At 48.9% G+C, this 9,356-nt stretch overlaps 1 long non-coding RNA gene across 1 annotated transcript in view; it reads right to left on the minus strand.

The window, feature by feature from the left end:
• Positions 1-9,356, minus strand: part of LOC109391397 (uncharacterized) — a 205,340-nt gene that overhangs the window by 150,554 nt on the left and 45,430 nt on the right. The gene's annotated exons all lie outside the window — the stretch shown is intronic.

Consider the following 9,356-nt stretch of genomic DNA (forward strand, 5'->3'; position numbering starts at 1 on the left):
AGAGAGAAAGGGAGTGAGAGGGAGAGCAAGGAGAATCAGAGGAGTAAATGTGTGGCTTCAAGGGATAAATCACTAAAGGTAGAATTACAGGTAGAATTACAGGTTCAATGTGGGTGGACTCTGGAGATGGCAGTGAGTTGAGACCCTTGATAAAGGCCCAGCTGTCCTCACCATGCCCAGGAGGTGGTTCCTGACATATGATGTCACAGGCTGGGACATTAGGGTCAGGCAGAGCTAGGTTTGATCCTCAGCCCTACAGCTTGCTGACTTTGTGACCTGGGGCAACTTACTTGTCTTCTTGGGTCTCACTCCCACCATCTGCTTAGATGGGGCTAAACCATCTCAAGGTTGGCATGAGGGACAGACAACGGACCTGAAAAGCCATGCAGGGTCTCTGGCACTGGCAGGAGCTCAGTCCCTCCTCCTGCCAGGAGGACTGACATTGGGTTGGCATAGTCAATATTTCTTCTAGGTTTGCACACGAATGGGTGGGGCCTTTTCCTCTGTGCACACCATCTCACCCTTGTTCCATATTGCATGTAGCCAGATGGTAGAATTTTATATGTTTACATTTTTAAGCGTCTATTTTAACTTTTTATCATGAGACAATAAACACAATTACAAAGCATTTTTCAAAACTAGAGTCTCATTTGTTCCTCAAATGGTCTTATTCCCATTTAATAAATGGAGGAACTGAGAGTCAGAGATATGAAGGGAATTTGCAAAGTCACCTAGTCGATAAGCAGCAAAGGTAAGACACGGCCAATTCTGGTCAGTGTCAAGTGCAGACATGACTAAAGAAATCTACCCTGGGAAGGGCCAGAGGGCTGACAGATGTGAAGAAACTTGGGGCTCATACACAAAGAGAAGCCACAAAGGTGATAACTTTTGGAAGTTAGGGGACGCTAAATAAATCCTTAGAGTCCAAATTTGAAAGACTGGAAGCTGATGGCAACCAGAAGGACATGAGGCAAGAAGACAGAGAATAGAGGACAACTTCATGTAGTTTCTATGGCAGACAGGGGGTGAGTGAAAACGCCATGTTTCACCTGTGATACGAAGACCTGCGGAAAAGAGCCCCGGGCCAGACTAGGCTGTGAGAGACTGAACATGCAGCAGACATGGAATCTACTGAAGTCTACTTTCTAGGTGAACTCAGGCCAGGTCAAAGTGAGTTCTGAGACCAAACTCTTAATTATCCACCTACCTACAGAGTGTGTGCAGAAGATCTCCATCACCCAGTAATACACAGGGGTGGGGGAAGAACTAGGGAAGGCCAGTGGTCCGGCACTAGGGTGCTAACTACAGACCAGTCAAGAGGACCTTCAGCTTGGGGGCTGGCTCCATAGATCGTGTTTCCTCTCCACATGCACCTTCCATTCGCCCAGGGTATACAAAGAAGGGCTGTGACGTGCCTCTCTCCCCACCCCTATTCAGTGGGGCCTCCCCGGCAACACTGAGCTCTGGCAGGCCCTTTACGAACACCCTCCAATCCTCCTGACCAGGGATGACCTGCCAGGGCCAAACCAGGTGGAGTAGTCACACCGGGACTAGAAGGATGTCTCCTGGAGGACACCCTGTCCGGAGAGTCTAGGATCTCAAATCCCTAACTACCAGCTCCAGGAAGACTGCTATCTGTCTGCCGCCTTGGGCACACACAAGACTGGCTACCTGTTTCTGGACTGATCTGCTGCTTAACCAGCTGCAAAGGAACTCTTTCAAAGGGAAGATGAGGAATGCCTCCTGGGTCCAGGGAAGCCGCTAGTCTATATTGTGAAGCAATTTCAGACAGTCTCCTTTTTCTTTCAAATGTACTTAATCAACATGAAAAGGATTGCGAGGGCTGGAGCTCCTACAGGTAGAACTAAGGGGAAGAATAATGTTCATAAATCATTTACCATGCAATCCAAACAGGGCTGTGTTTTTTTCTTAAAGGCAAAGGCAATGCCAAAGAAATAGAGCTGTATAGGAAACCAAACACACTGTGACTTGTCCCCAAATGTAGAGTGTCCCCAAGTAGAGCAACATAGCCCATTTTTATATCATTTTCACGTGCAATCTGACCCTCAATACTAATTTTCCAGCATAGGTCCCTCCCTCATCCTGAAAGCTCAGACCAGCAAAGGCTGTAGAAAGACAGCTGATAGAAACAGCTGCACTCCAATCTACCCCACAGCCCAAACCAGGGACTGGCTGGCTCCTCACAGCTGACTCCACCCTTGGGGCAGCTGAGCTGAGCGGGAAGCTCTAAGAGGAGGGGACATCAGGCCACAATACCCAGGCTGCATTCTTTCAGGCCTGGGCTCAAATGTCACCCCTCAGAGGGGCCTTCCCTAGTCACCACAGTAGAATAATGCCTGTGCCCCAGCCATTCTCTACCCTCTTAACCTGCTTTGTTTTCCCTTCAGAGCAATCATTACTACTATGCTAGATGTTTGCCATGTGTCTTCCCTACTATGATATAAGCTTCCTGAGAGCAGAAAATGTGTGTATTTGTTGACAAGTGATCCTCAGCACCCAGAAACAGTACATGACACGTAGTAGGTCCTCAACGTGATGGATGGATGGATGGATGGATGGATGGATGGATGATGAATGGAAGGATGGATGGACAAATAAATAAAAAAGTTCCTTCCCCTCATCTAGGGAACACTGCAGACAGAGAACCTTACTCCCAAGTAGGAAGATGGCAGACAAGAACTACAGTCTGTTGTTGACTTCTGATTCTGTCATTTTTGACTCAGAGTAAAATATTCCTGCTCATCAGCCTCACCTCTTCCATCTGCAGAATGGGTATCAGTCCAATGCAAGGAAGAAGGAGAGACAGGAGTCGGGGAGACTTACTATCTCCCACAGGTGCCTGGCACCATACTATGCACCTGACTGACAGGCATCACCTCATTTAATCCTCACAGCCTGTGAGATTGGTATTATCATCCCTTGTCCCAGATAAGGAAACTGAGGCTCAGAAATATAAAATAACTCACCCAAACGTGCACATCTAGGAAGTAACTAAGAGGATTTCAACCCAGCCCTACAGATCCCAAAGCCACTTCTACCTACCACCGTGGAGTCACACTGCACAGCTTATCCTTTCACCTGTGTCGGAACATCATCCCCGAGGAAAACCAGGCTGTGCCGGGTAGAATTTGGAGATCCTGACCTCTGCACATTTTCAGTAGCAGAAGTGGAACAGTTAGGGTAACCAACTTGTCCTAGTTTCCCTGAGACTTTTCCAGGTTTCACCACGGAAGGCCCCATGTCCCAGGAAACCCCTCAGTCCCAGGCAACCCGGACAGTTGGCCACCCTCGATGGGAAGCAGCCCCAGCTGGAGACCCTAAATACCAAAGACCCTGAGCCAAAGCGCACGGGGTTTCCTCGGAAAGAGCCCATCCTCCACACGTTCTGTCAGCAGTGATGGGAGGGCCCAGCTAGCTTTCTGTGTCCGTGGCCGCATGCCCCCCAACACCACGCCTGTGCCTGGGTCAGGACACAGGTTGGAGCCCACATTGGTGCGGGGGAAGAGGCAGGAAGCTGTGAAGCGTCGTGTCCCCCCTTCACCCTGACTGCAGACTTTGGCCTCAGAATAAGAACAGCATGGGCTCCTTCTCTAAAGGACTGCAACCATCAGGATGGGATGACCTCCTGAAAGTGAAAAGGGCAGATTCCTGGAATTCCAGTCAGTGCAGCTGTACAGGGAGAGCGGAATTCAGGACTGCCAATAAGTGACCAAGGAGTACCAGAGGGCCTATGGGATGCATCTTCCCGGATTCCCAGATCACAGGCATGGATTCAGAGGGAAAGGTCACCTTTCGAGGTCTCCGTTGGTACAAGAAGCCAGCCCTCTGTTCTCTAGCCAGGCTTTGGCAGACCCTTCATCACATACCTTCATTCTCCTGCCTACAGAGGGAAGACCCGTTCGTTCGGGGTCCATTCCCCCACCTACACCCCTCCCACCGCCACCTTGCTCCACCTCCAGTGATAGCCAACCCCCAACCTGGACCATCTTGCCTCTGAGTAGAGACTGATCGGTTCTCCTCCTGGGGCCAGAGCTAGAATAAGAGCAGTACTGCCCAGGGCATCAGTGGAGACCAAGTGGAGGAAAGAGTGGGGTGAATTAAAGACACGAGGCCCATGTGGAGGTGCACAGAACAAGCTCCCCTGCCTTCAAGATTTCTAGGTTTAGGGCCTCAGGAGAGGGGCTGTTTGCTCCTTTGTTCACTTACAACAAGGGTGGCTCTGACTTCATCTTGTAGCCCAGAGCTTTGGAACCTCAGCCCACGCGTCCTCTCCACCCTCCAGCTCAGCCCCATGCACTTTGTTGTGGGCATGTGGCTTCACCAATGTCTTTGACCTTTTCATCTGAGTGTTTTCAGTGTCTCCTGGCCCTGTGTCTTCAGGGTTTTCCTGTTGCCCTTCCTCTCTTCCGCAACAGGCTGTATCTCTACCCTCTGTCTCCTTTCCTCCCATTTCAAAAGCAGAACCTCCTCCTCCTCCCATAGGCTGACCCCACCTGGGCTAGGCTATGACCCTCCATCCCCCATGCTCATCACTGTGAGTGTGTATTCGTGTATCTTCAGTCTCCCCCTTTGCTCAGGCTACTCCTCTTGACCTACAAACATACAACGTCTCCCCAGACCCTCAGGCATAACAGTGCGGAGGAAAGAGGCAGAACTCCAGGGGGACACTTATTGGTCCTGTGTCCTTCAGAGACTCCGTTTCCTCATCTGTAAAGTGGGTTAATAGCCCCCACCAGACTCCCTTAAATATTGTGAAGATTAGGTAAGATAATGGACTTGAAGTATTTTGTAAATTATAATATGAATGTAAAGAATTCTTGACCCTCTGAAATTATATCCCTCTCATCTCTCTCTTTCCTTTCACAGCCAAACTTTTCAAAGAGTGACTTGTGCTCATGACCACCTCATCTTCAGGTCCCATCCACTCCCATCCCCTGAAACCTGGCTGCTGACCCCACAACCTAGTGACACAGCACTTAAGGTGGCTGAGTGCTCCTATTCGCTGTGCAGTTGCCATTTCTCAGTCCCAGTCCTCCCTAGCTAAAATAGTGTGACACATGTCCCCTCTCCCTGCCTCTATCGTGCTCATCTCTGTCTTCATTATTTCTGTTGACAGTACCACTTCCCTTCCAGCCATCCAAGCTGTGGAAATCTTGGAACCCTTGTTGATTTCTCGCTCCCCACCACCCAATGCCCCCATCCTCCACAACTTTCACTTCAGCCCCTCAACTAACCCAGACCAGCACATTCCCAGGGAGCACAGTTTAAGTCCTAAGGGGTCCAATTCCCAATCCAACAATCACAGTAGTCTCCTAACTCACTGCTCTCTGCTCTGAGCTACCCTACACATTAGTGTCAGCGAGACTTTCCGTGAGGCAAAGTCCTCTCTTGTCCCTTATGTCAAAAACCCACACTGGCTCCTTGTGGTCTACAGAACAAAGTGCAGACTCCTAAGCCTGGCACGGAAGCCTTTATGCCATGGCTCCAACCTCATTTTCAGTCTTAACTTGCAATCTACCGCTGTGCCAATCCTATACTCTAAATGAATTAGAGCATTTCCCCTTCCCTGACTATGCTCCCTGCTTGGGTGCCTTGGCGCCTTTGAGCATCCTATCTCTCCGTTGGAATGCCTGTATACTGCCTATTCGAACCCTATTCCTCCTTCAAGCCCAGCTCAAATGCCCTCGTCTCTACAAAGTATTGGCTGGCAACCCCAGGCAGCAGTATGTTTCCTTACCCACCTCACCGTGTGTCATCTATGATATTTATCATCTTTGTGTCACAGCTACTTATCTCTCTGTCCTATCTCCTCTATTAGACTCGTTCATTCCCAAATACATTTAACCTGCTTTTAAATCCACAGTAGTTATGCAATAACTATTTGCCGGATAAAAAAAAATTGAATGACTAAATTAAGCCTCTCCAGTGGTTTCCACTCCAAGTGCCACATGGAGAGTTTGCTCCCTGACTGCAGGCAACCAGCTCACCTCCTCCCCCATCCAAGAGTCCTTTGGCAAAGCCATGGCTGACAACCAGCCATGCCCAACACACATCTGCTCCTGGCACGTCCTCGCCTCCCATTCACTCCTCACCCCTCTCCAATCTCTTCCACCCTGACCTACCACTAACAAACACCATGCTCCCAGTGTGCCCATGGCTTTCATCCCGAAAAGCCAATGAATACTTTTTTAGTCTGGCTCTTCTGGATTTGTTGCTGCATCTCCATCACAAAGCTTTTTACCCCTTTCCACCCTTTCCACCCTTTCCACATTCTCCTCCTAACTCTCCTACCCTCTGTGTCTTGTTGACTGCTCTTCTCCTCCTGCACACTCTCCCTGGGTGATCTCCTCCAGGGACTAATTAATGGCTCCCACACCTCTATCTCCAGCCATGTCCTCTAGCATGTATATTCACTTTCCTGATAGACATCTCCACATCTCCAACTAAATGTCCTATAGATATTGGAACTCAATATGTTCATTGCACACACATTTTCAAATATCTAACAGTTAGCTTAAGTATCGTGACTCATTGCTTCTGTATCTTCCCCCTCTACCGTAACTTATCGCCAGTTGCGTAAATACAGTAAAGACGTATTTCATAGCGGCATCTTTGTGTGCAGTGAATCTGTGAGATCAGTTGCGCCCAACGGAGGGTTAAAATAAAAGGGAAAGAAAGAGGAAGGAAAAAAGGAGGAACGAAGGGAGGAAGGAAGGAGCCTAGAAAACCCATTCCTTCTCATGGGTTTCCTGCACAGTTGCTGGACCCACCATCCACCCAGTACATAAGGTGAAATCTTAGAAGCCTCCTTGGATTCCTTCCTCTTCCTTACCCTCTCCAAGTTCTCCGATCTGGCCCTTCCCCTCTGTCCACAGCACCACTGCTTCAGTCCAGCCCTCCCTGTGGCTTGCCGAGAGCATGGCAATAACTTTCTAACTAGCTTCCCTGCACCTGGTTCTAACCCATGTTAATCCAGTCTTCTCAGTACCAGCAACAAGATCTTTCTAAAACACAAATCTGTCCAAGGCACTCGCTAGCCTAGGGTCCCTTAATACTAACAATGGCTACAATTTATTGAGTACTCTCTTTGCTCCAAGACTGCTTTTGGCACTTTATGCTGATTAACTCAGTCCTCACAACAGCTCAATGAGGTAAATACATGTTTACACCCTTTTTACAGATTAGGAAATTGAGGCACCAAGAGATTATCATACGCTCAAGGTCACACAGATAGCAAGCGCTAGAGCAGGATACCTGGCTCCAAAGCCTACTTCTCAGCCGCTATTTCATTCTGTCTCTTCAAAGGCTCCCCACGGGTTATCTGAAAACTGCACTCCTTAGATGGCACACAAGGCTCTCCATGACCCAGCCATGCCTGCTCTCCACTTACCTCCTGCTACTCTCTGGACCGTGCCTTATGCGCCAAAATCCTCAGCTGCTTATTTTGCACATGCACACCATGCTGCCTCAGGCATGCATGTCTCTGTGCAGGAGGGTCTCTTTGCTTATCTCTCCCATGTCCCACATTGGGCCACATTTAGGACCACTTTCTACTCAAGTCAACTTAGGTGTCACAAGGGGCAGCGCCTTCCAACCTCCCGACAGCCCTCAGCCTGAGCTGAGTATCTCTTTAGGGACACAGCCCCTTCGCGGATTCCCCTCTACATTGTAGACTCCTCAAGGGTGGGGTTATGTCTTATTTGCCTCTGTGCCTACAGAGTACAGCACAGTGCCTGGAATGCAGTAGGTGGCCCGTGAGCATTTCTCCACCTTCCTCAGCCTACTCCATCCCACCCAAACAAAGCCCTGGCCCCAGTCATTCCAGATCACCCCAGTGCACAGCCCTGTCTTTCTCCCCATAATTCCCTCTGCTCATGGAATCTGTGCCGCTCATTTAGTAATTAATTAATCCTGTTCCATCTTGTGACATCTCCTTTATTGTAATCTTCATTATTATTTAACTCTTGTATTGTTATTTTTCTTTTCATGAACCGCCTCCCCAATTAGAGGATAAATTCCTTGAAGATGTAAGTTAGGGGCTAAGTCTCACTTGCATTTTTGTCTTTCTAAATGCCTTTTACATCTTAAGCGCCTGATAAATGTATGGTGATTTAGTTTAATGCAACCTGGGGAAGCTGAGGTTGGGCTGCTGTGCTTGTGTTAGGGGAGGGGCACGCAATGCGAGAAGATCGAAAGACCCCGACTTTAAAGGAGGGGCAACTCAGAGGAGCAAAATATTCGGGGCTCAAAGGGACATAATCTAGTCCGTGCTCATCTTTGCCCCAGCAGGAGTCACCTGCTGGCTTTGAAATAAATTTTTATGTGAAGGTAATCAAATGCAGAATTAAAATCATGGATTCATAAAAGCCAAAAATATCACTCTGCCCTCAGTCAAGAAGCCACCATCCTGGTTTACTGGACACTGAAGCATTAATTCTCCCTCCGCTGATCTAAGAGCCATCAGGAGCTCCTGCAGGCCAGGGGATGGAGGAGAGATGGCCCACCTAGGGCCCTGGGTTCAGGCAGGCCTTTCACAAGGGCTCACCCCAGTCATCTCTGGAAGCCACTCCATGCCCAACAACATGCTTTCATTAAAAATAAAAAGTACCACGGGCCAGGCAGAATAAACACAAAATAAATGCCAAGAACGCAGACCTCGCAAAGTATCCATAATTAAAGTACATATTAAACATCTTCTGAGTGACTCCTTCTTTCGAGGAGCAGCACGTAATGAACATGTAATGAACTGTGCCAGGCCCTGTGCTGAGTTCTGGGAAAAGGGTAGCATCAACAGGACAAGCTCCGGCTTTCCAAGAATTAACAACTGCTGTGTGCAAGGCACCACACGGACACAAAGAGAGAGCAGAGGTGGTCCCTGTCCTCCAGGAGTTTGCAGTCTTGTTTCAGAGACAGGTCCTTTATAGATAAGATCTACAGCATTCTCAAGGATGCCAGTATTCTACACGATAGCCAATCACACCAGACAGCCTCTACTAAGCACCGGTGGACCCCCGAGCTCAGAGAGGGAAAGGCCCTGGAAAGAGAACGTTTCAGCCAGGTCTGGAGGAGTGGGTGGGAGTATTACAAATTAAGAAAAGGTGTTAGCAGAGTGGGAGAGGGGCAATGGGAGACTCCAAGGGGGTTTCCTGAAGGCAAATCTCACAACATTGCCAAGAGCTCTGCTTGGCCAGGAGTGGGGCCAGCTCACCTCCTACATGGGAACATCTGATAGGGTGAGGGCCCAAGGAAAGACGGGTGAGTGTTTTAGAGGTATATACTCGAGGAAAGGAGACCTCTCTCTCTCTCTCTCTCTCTCTCTCTCTCTCTCTCTCTCT

Source organism: Hipposideros armiger, unplaced genomic scaffold, assembly GCF_001890085.2.
Source record: "Hipposideros armiger isolate ML-2016 unplaced genomic scaffold, ASM189008v1 scaffold_291, whole genome shotgun sequence".
NCBI lineage: Eukaryota > Metazoa > Chordata > Mammalia > Chiroptera > Hipposideridae > Hipposideros > Hipposideros armiger.